The sequence below is a fragment of the Stegodyphus dumicola genome, chromosome X2 (genome assembly GCF_044657685.1).
Source record: "Stegodyphus dumicola isolate Sdum_Otavi_A_Nest chromosome X2, ASM4465768v1".
In the NCBI taxonomy this organism is placed as follows: Eukaryota; Metazoa; Arthropoda; class Arachnida; order Araneae; family Eresidae; genus Stegodyphus; species Stegodyphus dumicola.
Genome location: NC_140781.1, coordinates 59,368,449 through 59,382,034, shown reverse-complemented (window position 1 = coordinate 59,382,034; position 13,586 = coordinate 59,368,449). Strand labels below are relative to the sequence as shown.

At 30.8% G+C, this 13,586-nt stretch overlaps 1 protein-coding gene across 2 annotated transcripts in view; it reads left to right on the top strand.

The window, feature by feature from the left end:
• LOC118185708 (LIM domain-binding protein 2-like) overlaps positions 1-13,586 on the top strand; it is a 358,772-nt gene that overhangs the window by 306,292 nt on the left and 38,894 nt on the right. The gene's annotated exons all lie outside the window — the stretch shown is intronic.

Below are 13,586 nucleotides of genomic sequence, written 5' to 3'. Positions count from 1 at the left end.
TGCAGCATGTGCAAGATACCATGGATGTTCCCGTGTCGACCAGAACCATTTCCCGTCGATTGGTTGAACGTGGTCTGCACTCACGACGTCCGTTAAGAAGACTTCCATTGACCCCACAGCATAGACGCCAACATTTAGAATGGTGCCGGACTGGAGCGATGGGGATAACAGAATGGCGAAACGTCGTGTTCTAAAGATGAGTCACTATTCTGTTTATCCAGTGACGGTTGCTGCATACGTGTGTGGCGTCGACATGAAGACAGACCTAATCCGGCATTAACTGTGGAACGTCCCACAGCACGACAATGTGGCATAATGGTTTGGGCGCTATTGCCTACGATTCTAGGTCACCTCTAGTTCGTATTCAGGGCACTATGATGGCCCAATGATACTGTGGCCGGTGGCACTCTCCTACCTTCAGGGGCTGCCTAATGCGATTTTTCAGCAGGATAACACCCGACCACACAGTGCTCGCATCTGCCAACATGCTCTGCAAGGTATACAGATGCTTCCCTGGCTACCATACTCTCCTGACCAATCGAACATGTGTGGGGTGTGATTGGATGGCGTTTGCAGACTCTGCCCCTGCCTCATTCAGAAGATGAACTGTGGCAAATTGTTGAAAGGGAATGAAGAGCCATCCCTCAGGACACCATCCACACTGTTATTGACTCTATGCCTAGACGTGTTTCTTCATGCATCGCGGTGGTCCTACATCCTAATGAGCCGACGCCATTCTTGCTCTGTATTCTGACTATCCTTTTGAAATAAAGATCACTTATTGCTGCTTGCTGTCTCTTTTTTCCAAATTTCATCACTTGCTGACCACTCCTTCTTGGTGTTGCATTTTCAATGTCGAGCATTGTATATATATATATTTTGACCAGGTAAAAAATATGTGTAAATATTTAATATAATTGTAAGCTTTAATATACTGGTTCAATATGTCTTATGTAACTGAAGATAAAATTTGAATCAATAATGGTAATAAAAGATGAAATAAATTATAACTGAAGGGAACTGCTTAAAAAACACTCGATTTTATTATTCAGAGAAGAGCCTATGTATATTAGATGTTATTCAACAGAAATTAAAATACACCTTGGGCATGATACTTTATCATTCTTGATTATAAAAAGCAATACACAAAAATTCTTTTTTCAGCTGATTATTAAAAATTTATATCAATCAAAATCCCCTATTCCTAAAATTTACTGTTTCTTTATATTCTGTTCCATTAAATTTTATTTAGGTAATTAAGTGTAAGCAGTATTATTATAAATAGATATTGTAATTTCTAACGTATGATTTGGTTAGATTTTGAAATCTTAAATAAATAAATAAAATAAAAGGGAAAACTTGAAAAAGACAACTGAAGAGCAATGCTTTTATATTCTTAATGCATTGCAAATTGGCATTTCATTTAATGATTTTTGATGATTCAGAATAATGTTTAATATAAATGATCTATATGATTTCACTGGTTTAATGTTCAGACTAAGAATATTTCGATTTATATTTAATGATGCATTGTTTCATGGAAAATAGTTTCACACCTCATTTTTCTTTACTGACATCAGAAAATAAGTAAATATTTCAAAAATGATGAAACCATGATAATATATTTATTTTAGATATCTAGTTTCACATTAAATTTCAAAATTTTACACATCTTTAAGTCATCTAATATATATTAATGTTAGTAAGGTGAATTGTTTACTTCTGCTAAACAGCAACACCTGAAAAGAAAAAAAAAAATAATAAATAAAAAAAAATAAAGGTAGGAAGAGAGACAGCATGAATTATTTCAAAATAGTCATGATTTCATAAATACTATTAAATTTTTATAAAATATCAGCTTTAGTTTAATATTAGATTAAATATTGAAAATTAAATCCATATCTTTAAAACAAGGTTAACATTATCAAGTTCTATATGAGCAGTAACTTGCATAGCAAGTGAATTTAACCTTTTTATCCCTTTGCTACATGTGCCAATAAATAATATTGTGATGCACTATTTTTCACTCATAACCATGTAAACAATTATTTAGCTACAAAAAGTTTTTTTTCCCCACTGTCAAATCAAGTAATGTGATAAAACATACAACTTGTTTTATTTAGAAAACATGTACTTCTATTTAATATTATCAGCTATATTATAATTGATAACATCTGTTCTTCTGTCTATCATTCATCTATTCTTTTATAATCTGAGCACATTTTAGTTGCTCATTTAAAGATTATGTAATATTAAGACAGCAAACCTCCTTAATATCCAAGAAGGAACAGCTTCGTAAGGGTACCAGTTATGGTTAGTCAAATCTCTAGAATATTGGCCTCATTCTGATGTTATTTCTAAAGGTTACAGTCATAACTTAGAAGCAAAGAAATAAAAAGTTCAGACCCTTCACATCATATCTACTCAACCGATCACACAGGCTGGAAACTAGGGTTCTTACTTTCGATTGTTACGTGTAACATCTTGGATTCTTTGCTTTATTCACAACTGTAGGAAACAAGAAAAGTTAGTGGGTGAGTTACATGCTGCAGAACTGAATCAAGCTCGTATTTATTGGATACAGACTGTTCAGAAAGAATCCTTTCCTTCAAAATATGAAGCTCTGTTGACAGGAAAATCACTCCCTAGGAAATCAAGGATAAAAAAAATTTAACCCATTCTTGAAGAACAATGTTATACTTCTTGGTGGTTGACTACAATTTTCTGATTTATCTCATGCTGAAAAACGTCCCATATTATTGGAAGGTTCTCATCATTTTACAAGCCTACTGATACGCCAAACACATTTACGAATGCATCATCTTGGTGTTCAGATTGTACTTTCTCAGCTTCGTTCAGAATATTGGATATTAAGAGCAAGACAAGCCATTAAAAAGGTGATAAAGTCTTGCCTTCCATGTAAAGTACTGAAACAAAAGAGAAGTGTACAAATATCCGAAGCTCCGTTACCAGCTGAGCGAATTCAAAAGTCATCTCTTTTCGAAACTGGAATTGATTTTGCTGGACCATTCTACGTAAATATAATCAGTCCATTACAAAAGCTTACATTGCCATCTTTACATGTGCTACAACTCGAGCTATCCACTTAGGATTAGTTTCCAATCTGCGTACTGACGTCTTCCTACTTGCATTACAACGTTTTGTCTCTAGACGTTCATTCCCTTTTACAGTGTACACTGATAATGCCACAACTTTCTGCACTGCGGACAAAGAGCTGAAATTATTGTGGGATACTATATCCTCTGCCAAGGCACAACAGTTTTATGCCCACCACAATATCAAATGGAAATTCATCGCCCCACGAGTGACTTGGTGGGGAGGATGGTGGGAAAGAATGATAGGCTCAATTAAGCGATGCCTTCGGAAAACATTAGGTAAGGCTCTTTTGGATGACGCTGGTTTGATCACTGTATTATGTGATATTGAAGCTGCTCTTAACAGTAGACCGATTGTCCATGAATACGGAATAAAAGATGACTATGACGAAGCTTTAACACCCTCGCACTTCCTCATAGAAAAGAAATTAACTACTATTCCTTCCAGCCTCACAAATCCTGAAACAAATTTAAATCGTATGTGGAAGAATCATCAACATTTGATGGACTCCTTTTGGAAAAGATGGCAAAAGGAATATTTGATAGACTTGCGTACATTTCATCAAGTGCGGAATCCATGTGAAACAAATAAAATACGGAAAGGGGACATTGTCCTACTACAAGAAGATGTTAGATCTCGCTACACCTGGAAAAAGGCCCGTGTTGAGGAGCTAATCCTTGGCCACGACCAGAAAGTCCGTACTTGTGTTCTGTGCACCAATGGACATACCATTACCCGACCTATGCAGCTGGTCATCCCCCTGGAGGTTGACCAGGGTGGGGAGGATGTTGCGGCAAAGCCAGCGAACTATTAAAAATAACATTACCCTTTTGTGAATGGCAACACTTATGTTTCTGTATTCATAAATGTTTTTGCTTGTTCTATATTTTATGTTTATGTTAAGAAATAAATAAGTATAAAATACTATCTCCTAATATCCTGTGACTAATGCAATGTTGGACTTTGCGTACACCGATGTTTCAAAGAATATCATACACTGTCTCATTTTGAAACATTGCTTACTTTTCATTGTTTGCTCATTTAATTTTTATGAAAGACAGTTTTAATATTTTTAAAATTTTAATTGTGTGTTGTGTCAATAAAATCTGCGATTGTTTGGATATTTTTCCATATATATTTATTTGAGAAATAAGGGGAAAATTATATTATTCTAGAATGAGTATTTTATAAAATTTTTAAGGAAAATATAGTAATAAAGGCTTAAAATTAATTCTGAGGACTACCTGAATGTTCTCATAATGTACCCAAAATTGGAAGAATTGGATGACAAATTTAATTATATGAATTTTTTTCCAAAGTTAGGCTTAGCAGCCTAAATTACCTGTCCCCACAGGACGAGACATCCGGTTAACGCGGCTTCCCAAGAGAACGCTTCGGTAACAGAGGTGCCCGTCGCGAATGGGTAAATAAGTTTCCTATCTTGATTACACGCAGAAAACTTTTGAATTCATTTGCTTTACTATTAGCAACACAAATGAAAAATTTACTTACATAACAGCACCTGACATAAAAATATCCACTCATGAAGATTCCTTTCTATTCCATGCTAGAAATTGATTTGCATAAGGATGTGAAACTTTCATGGCTGGGCACGATTGTTAACATTTGTCTTTTAGAACAATGGCCGACTCTTAAAAGTGATGACATGATAATGAAGTCATTTCTCTAAGAATAAGCAAAATGGTTTAGAAATGATACCATTTGCTATTCTTGCTTAACTGCAACATCAGATATTAAATCTTAAAATTCTTGTTATAATCAATCTCTGAGATATGTTTCTTTTTATATTAGTGAAATTACACTTAATCTGTTGTATTTTTACTAAAAAAGTTCCTTCTATTATACAAAAAGATATGTTACATGAAGTTTAATTTGTAAAATAGAGATATTTAAGTAAAGATTTTTTTTTACTTAGTTTTGATGACATATTTAGGTACTAGTAAATTATACTAATGAGCCAAAACATTATGATCATTCCCACATTTTTCATTTAACTCTGGATGATGTGGAGAGCACATGATTAAGTGGGAGTGGTATTTAACTACTTTTGCAGAAAGTAAGGAATAATTCTTGCACTTATTTTTGTTATAGGGAAGGTTGCTGATTTAAGCAAATTTAATAAAGGGCAGATTATATTGGCTCAAAGACTCAATGGGTATCTCCAAAACTGCACGACTTGTAGGTTATTCACGATCTGCAGTTAGTGCTTATGCAAAGTGGATAAATGACAGTGAAGCCAACAATAGACACCAAAATGTTGGACATCCATACATCAGAGAAAAAGGACACTGGAGACTGTCCCGCTTGGTAAAGCAAAATTGGCACCAGACAGTGGCTCAACCGACAGCCCACTTGAGACTGAACATGGGCAAGTGGAAGACAGTTGCTTACTCTTCTGTTATCAGGACCAGATTCAGAAATGTACGTATGTATGTATGGATGGATGGATGTGTTCATGTATGCTCGCATGTAGGTACTTACATATGTATGTGTGCATACACACACACACATACATATATACTCACATGTAATACATACATACATTTCTGAATTCGGCCCTGATAACAGAAGAGTACCGACAGTTGCCAGGTTGGATGAATCGTGATTTCTCATTCATCACGTTGATAGTCATGTCAGGGTGTGTCACCTGACATACTGAAACAGTTGCTCCCACCCCCATACAGCAGGTCATATGCAAGCTTGTGGTGACAGTATTAGGCTTTGAGGGGACAATCTTAAGTGGCTCTGCGACCCTTAGTTGTGGTAGAACAGACCGGGAATTATGAATTTATACAGTTATCGACAGCTTCTAGTGCAGTTGCTGCTTACCTTTGTCAAATATCTATATTTTATTTTCTAGAATGAGTATTTCTAGAATTTATTAAATAGAATTGTATCAACTGTGCAATGCAAAGTTAATCTTTTAAATTTAGAAATGTTATAACGTGAATATTTACATAATTTGAAACCTATCTGTAGCTAAAAGTATGTCTTCCAGTGGATGAGAAAAATAAAGGCAGCATAAAAATTTTTATGGATGCCGTACATAATAATACCCATTTATAAATCACTACTGAAAAGGCAGCTGACAAAAAATCATAAATATGTTGAATTGTGCAACATCTAAATTTATATTTTATTAAGAGGATTCATTATTATTTATTTTTTATTATTATAACTTTTTTTTAAGCAAATAGCACGAAGTTAGAAATGTGAAAAACCCATTCTTTGAAAGTAATTCGAGAAGCTTATTAGAGCTATAAGGAAAGTAAATAGCAGCTAATTATACAAATGTAACTAAACATCATCATTATTCACATAAATTGATCCAAAGACAAAATACTTGTATTTTTCTTAGCATCATTATAATTTTACAAAACAGCATTTGGTTCATATGAAATTCTATATAACCTATCAGATTTATGTGCAGAAAATATTTGTTTTTCAACATATGTTTTTGCGAATGCAGAGTTAAAAAAAGCTTTTTACAGTTGCAAAGTTGTCCTATAATGCATTAGAACAAAATTCAGAGTGCCTTGCAGATGTATATAATATGGTTTAAAGTTCTGTCTAAATATAAAGATCATTTATGTCATGCTTGAGTTTTGGAGACATCATAGTGAAAACTTATGTAATTAACTGCCAGGTAAGGTATATAAATTAGTAACATGGTACATTTTATTTTGAAAAAAATCTAGGATGACGTAGGCAAAAAGAATGCAACATCTTCCATTACTAAAATAATTTAGAGATAAAGATTTTAGTGAAAATCTGAGGATGTGTAAAAATGCTGCAGTTCAAAAGCATAGAAATAATCATTCAATTTTAAACTTTCAAGTTAAATTCACTTAAAGGGAAAATTCATACATTAACTTTCAGTACTATTTTCTAAAGAGTGTTAGTGTAAAATTATAATATTTATATTTACACTTATTATCTGTCAGAATTCAAGAAAGATTTGCTTAAAAATTTAACTTGTAAGATTTATAAGAATGCACTGTCTAGTCTACAGTTAACACACATAAATTGATGTTTCAGTATACTATTCAGTATACTATGTGTAAAACTTTCAGGTTCTTTGACTAAAAGTAGAAATTAAAAATAATTTAAATTACTACATTGGTGATGTTTTATGGTTATTGTTATCCTCCACTTACTTATATATAAGTGCTATACATTTTTTTTAAAGATTTATGTAGGTAGTTTTCTCCATTAAAACATTATTTACATATATGATTATTTTAAATATTTCATAAATTAAAAACTAATACAAAGTTAATGTGAGTAAATTTTTTTCAGAATCAGACTACAAATCTTGAATTAAGATGACAGCAGCTCAATTTGTAATGTAAAATATTTTAAGATGTCTACATTTATATACAGCGTGAGCAGTATACGAATGCAATCAGAATTAGGTTAAATAATTGCGGCTAGAATAATTATTTTCCTTATTAAATAAATGAAAAAATTCCCATGTAATATTAATATATAGTGCAATAATAATACCGTATCAATTCATATCCTTTGCAAGTTTATGCTGCTATTTTAAGAAGCCAATTTAAAATATATACTGACTGTCTGATGTAGTAGTTACTGAAAATTTTCTTCTAGCATCATTAATAAATTTTCTAAAATATCTCCCTCAAACTTATGAGTTAGATACACAAACATATAATACTCCATAACTGGTAATGTATACATTTGCTTAGAGGTATGTAAAATAATTGTATTCTAAAAAATATATCTTTTAATAGCTAATAACAGTTACCAAATTTTAGCGTAACATTTTAAATTGAATTAGATCCTACTTGGCAGATTGATTTAGTTAAAGTATGTAAAGAGTCTACCAAAGGAAGGATAGTTTTATGAAGGACATTTTAAAAGAAAATCATATTTGCATTACATATAACAAAAATTGAGAAAACTTCATTCAACTGGCCTATTTATGAAGATTCAAATTTGTTAAAATACCAGTTTTGGGCAGCTTTAGCCATTTGGATGCAAATACGATTTTCAGTTTAAAACAGAATATAAGAATTTGGTAATTTTTACATGCAAGTATAAATATTACACTTCTATAACTTTAAATAAATAAGTTTTCAATACTGATAATAAATAAATAACATACAAAACTGAATTTAAAAAATATTTTAGCATATAGAAGGAAAGTACCGTTTCTGCCTTATTTTAGATTCATTAAAGGAATTCTTTCAAAATTTTTATCAAATTTAATGTGGGGAGGAGGTTATAATTAAAGTTGCCCTATTTAGGTCTACATAGAACCCATTCTGGTAGACTTATTTCATTGAAACTTGGTATATACATTATATGGAGTGCAGGAGGGAAAAACAATAAAAGATAAGTAGTTTAAATTTTGACCACCAGGTGAGAATGGGGTGCATGAAGAGAAAAAACACAAATTGGAAACACAGAACTTTATTTAATCATAGCATTTGTTTAATGTACATTCCATTTCCTTCAATAAAACATTCAAAATGTGTTACAGCCTGTTCAACACTAGCACGAAGGGTTTCTAGATGCAGCAACATGACACGTTATGCTTGTTTTCAATTCAGGCATAGTCTGAATGTTTCCTCCATGACACGATCTTTCAGTAATCCCTATACATGATGTCACAAGGATTGTCCAGAGAACGATGCCACAGGTAGTCTGAAAATTTCTTGAAATTACTGGTCAGGTCCAAAGTGGGCATGCAGAAGTGCCTTCACTAGTCCGGCAATGTGAGGTAGTGCACCATCTTATATGAAGATGGCAGTCATTAAACATTCTCAGTCTGTTAAGGTAGAATGACTTACTGCTGAAGAAGCTTGCAGTAATGGGCACTCATGCTGGAATACCTTTGAGGGCCTTGAGGAGTGGCCTCCTCAAAGAAAAAGGAATCAAGAATGAATTTGCCAGTAAAATTACACCGTACAGTAATATAATCAGGATGTAGAGACCATTTATGTGCAGCATTAGAACTTGCTGTACCTTATATGCAGCAGTTTTAAGTATGTATTAACGGCTCTGTCTAGAGTAAAATGTGACTTGTCTAACTACAAAGTGTTCCAAGAGCATGCATTGTCAATGGCTATTCTGGCTAAAAGAAGGCTAGCAAAATCTATGTATTTGAGTTTGCAAGAGGTAGCTCTTGTAGAACTTTATCTTGAATGGCTACTACTTTAAAATGGATTGTAGAACCTTTCATACTATTGACCAAGGCAGAGACAAATCATGTGACCCCACTTGAGCACTTGTTGGAGAATACTGTGAACTGGAAGCTATTTCAACTGCGTCAAGAGTGACTTCTTTCATAATTTCATTCGAAATCTGTTTCCATCCTCTTCCTCGCAGCACATACAACTCCCATCTCTTCAAATTTAGCAATCCTGTTTTTCAAACCGTGCCTTGACATATGCCCTTTTTGTAAGCCTTTCAAGAGTCAATATTCTCGCAGAGCAGTTGTAACATTACTGCCGTTGTGATAAAACAACTTGATCAGTGAAGCTCAATCTTTCTGCTCTAAAGCATGGTGAAGAATGTGTTTATGGCATTGACTACTGGCTTTTTAAAATGTTCCAGATTTGCATAAAATCTGTTCTATACTGCATCAAAAACACCATATATTGCTCCATATTTGAACTGTTCACTTTTATTGTAGATTTCTTTTCTTCATGGTATGTATATACATTATATATAGTAGATGTTATATATATCATTTCAATGAAATAAATCTAACAGAGCAGGCTGTACATAGGTCTGAATAGGGTAACTTTAATTATAACCACCCTGTATTTTAAAAATATGAAGATATACCAGAAACAGGATGTAAAGGTTAATTAAGCTGTATGAGAAATAAGCTATATGTATAATTAAACAATATAAGTTATATGAGAAAGAAAATTACCTTGTAATATATCCAACAAGCCATTATGGCAATATTTTATAATATAGTCCAAACATTCTTCTTTTCATTCTCTAAGAAAAAATTTTAAATGATTAACACTTAAGATAAGAAATTTCATATTTACTGTAGGAAAGTATTTACTTAAATTACCAGAATTGAGTATATACCTAGTTTACTGCATTCTTGAAACTGACAAGTATTTGAAAAACAGCTTATTATTTTCTAATTAATTTAAGAAAAATAAATAACGGCTTTTAGCTACTTTTTAAACAATTTTATTTTTTCTCTTGTAAAATGTAACCATGCAGAATATTTTAAGAAATAAATAGCACTTTGAGCATGCTAAACATATTTAGAATACATAAGAATCATTCTAATTCCATTATAATATCTTTTTTGATGGGATTTACATTTATCAGAATTTTAATAGAGTTCTTAAATATACAGCAGCATTTCATCTTCAGTATATGAAAATCCAGTTTCATTATTTTTCTCAAAGTTTTAAATCATGATACCTTCTGAAACTATATTAAGGCAGTCTCATTTATATCGTGTCCTCTCCGATAACTGAAGTTTTACAATTCTTTCTATTGCCACCTATTTTTTTTTACATAGGAAATTAATGGCTACAAGTGTATTTTCTAAAGAGCATGACATGATAGTTATAGCTCAAGAGCTGTTATCATGCTAAGTTTGACACATGTAAATCAGTAAAATGACTCTTTCCTGCAGAAGTAATATTTTGTTCAGCAGTAAGATTTTACCCTATCATGAAGATGATGATGATGAAATATTCACTTAAATGACATATTTCTGAAAAGTTTTTAGAATCGTATACTACAGTCTTTTATAATACATACTGTTATTAGGAATGAGATACCTGACCTGGCAGATTATGACAAATAGTGTCAATGGTACGCTTTTAAAAAATATCTTTAAATTTACAGTGAAATACTCAAGAGAAAATCTTTTTAGGCTACATTATTTAAGCTTCCATAATTAATAGAAAGCAGAAATTAAATCAGCGTGTAAAATTATTTTCCTACTGTATTAGAATTTACTTCTGTCACTTTAATAAATAAACAATATAAATGAAAAGAAACAGACTATTATTATTTCAGTAGATGCAAAACTGGAAATCAAAACCTGTGATTTGATGATGTGGTGTAATTGTAATGTCCCATTTACTCAGCAGGCTACAGTATTTTTATTTATTTATTTTTTTAAATTTACACGGTTAACAGCAGAAAACATTTTAAATGTTTTAGATAAAAATGCAAATAAATATTTTCAAGCAATTTTAATATTTACCATAATTTTCAAGTTTTAATCTGAAAAATTATATTTAGATAAACCTGAAGCTACAATATACAGAAATAAATTTATTTATAATTGAAAGGGAAGCAATTATTCTTACTTGATTTTGTTTTCTTACTGTAATTGTTTACTACATTATGGCAGATCAATTAAATGTTATCTTCCAAAAAAGAAACACCTTCAGGTAGGTTTTAAGGAAAACTAATTTACATATCTTAGTTACAGTTTTCTAAAAACTCAAACAAAAATATAAATGCAGATATAGGGGAAAATAACAAGTATTTTGCTCTTTAAAAATCTTATTCTTGGATAGCACAATGCATTTGAGATAAATTTAGATACATTATAGGAAATTTTCTGAGACTAAATGCAAAAATGACAGAAGTTTAATTATTTTAACGAAAAATACTATAAACAGCAAAGAAAACATTTGAATTTTATAACTACTATATAAAAATTACATTCTGTGCAAGTGACAAACGTGTGGAAAGCATTATAGTATATGTATCTTTTAGAACAGATTTCTTAACATTTTTGTGTATTAATATCGACTTTCTTTTTATATTAAGCCATTTCTTGCTACCCTTTTTTTGTTTCATGTAAGCCTGTTTCAAGAAAAATTACATGTAAGAACATTATAAATATTAAAATATTGATAAATGTTTTGAAATGAAACATGCAATGTTATGTACAAAACAAATGGCCCTTAAGTTCTTAATTTGCCATCTTTTGTTATTAATAGTGTGGAATCTAGGAGATAGATGCTAACCTGTTACTGTCATTCAGATTTGTTCACAGTTAATATTTTGCTACTCAGTTCTGAAAATAGATCCTTGTTACTTCAATATATGTGTGTATAACTGATATTTATTATTTACTGAGCAATAGATAATAAATAAAAGAGTCTGATAAATCTGCAAATTAAAAAAATAATTCATTCAGCATTTGAGAAAAGGAAAAGACATCAGAGCTTAGTATGTCAAAACATCCCCCTTAACCTGAACTGCAATAAACCAGTTTATAAAATTTTGTATTGGTGAATACAGCATGAATATTAAGTATTGAAAATATAAAATTTTCACTTGCTTTCTCCGATTCCACATAAATTATACCTTCACAAATAATGGAAGCATAATATTAATTCTGTAGATCTTGATAATTAGTAATGCCTTTCATTGTGTTAGTTAATAAACTGGCTTAATTTTTGTTTGTTAGTAAACATGAAACAAAGTAAAATGTTCTAATATGTATTTTTCAGCACATATTTTTTTATAACTGAATTATCTGCACATTCTGTGCCTAATAAATTAAAATGCCTTTCAGACATTAAAATTCATATTAAAAATGTTCTCATTTAAAAATTATTGGAATCATATAAATTTCTTAGTTATGTTAAAAACTATGGGGAAATGTCTGCCATCATGTTTGTTATAATAATGATTATACAGTACAGTTATGTAAAATATCAAGATTAAATTTTCAGTTTTGAAAAATATTTATTATTTAAAAATTAAAGTCGTGTTGAAATAAATAGAATATAACATTAAAAGTATGTTTAAAAAAAAATTTTTTTTTCACAAAAACAAACAATTTTTTTCGGCATGTTTCCTTTTCTTTGTTTGAAGAGGAAATAATGAACTAAAATGGGGGAAAAAAATTAATGGCTATTCTGAATTCATAATTTTCTGCCAGAGTTTTTAGAATTTGTATATGTGTGTATAATAATATTTTAGAATTCATAATATTTATAAAAGTAACAAATGAAAGGTACCATGATGACAGTAGTTTTTTTCAGTAAATTTTTATTCATATAATATTTGTAAAAATAATGTGGGGAAAATAGGGTAAAGCATTGACAGTATTCTCATTTTTATATGTATAATTAAAAAATTATTAAAATGCCTTTCAGACATTAAAATAATGAATAATAAAATAAAGAGGAAATAATGAACTAAAATGGGGGAAAAAATTAATGGCTATTCTGAATTCATAATTTTCTGCCAGAGTTTTCAGAATTTGTATATGTGTGTATAATAATATTTTAGAATTCATAATATTTATAAAAGTAACAAATGAAAGGTACCATGATGACAGTAGTTTTTTTCAGTAAATTTTTATTCATATAATATTTGTAAAAATAATGTGGGGAAAATAGGGTAAAGCATTGACAGTATTCTCATTTTTATATGTATATTTGTAAAAAAAAATGCAAAAAATATCATAT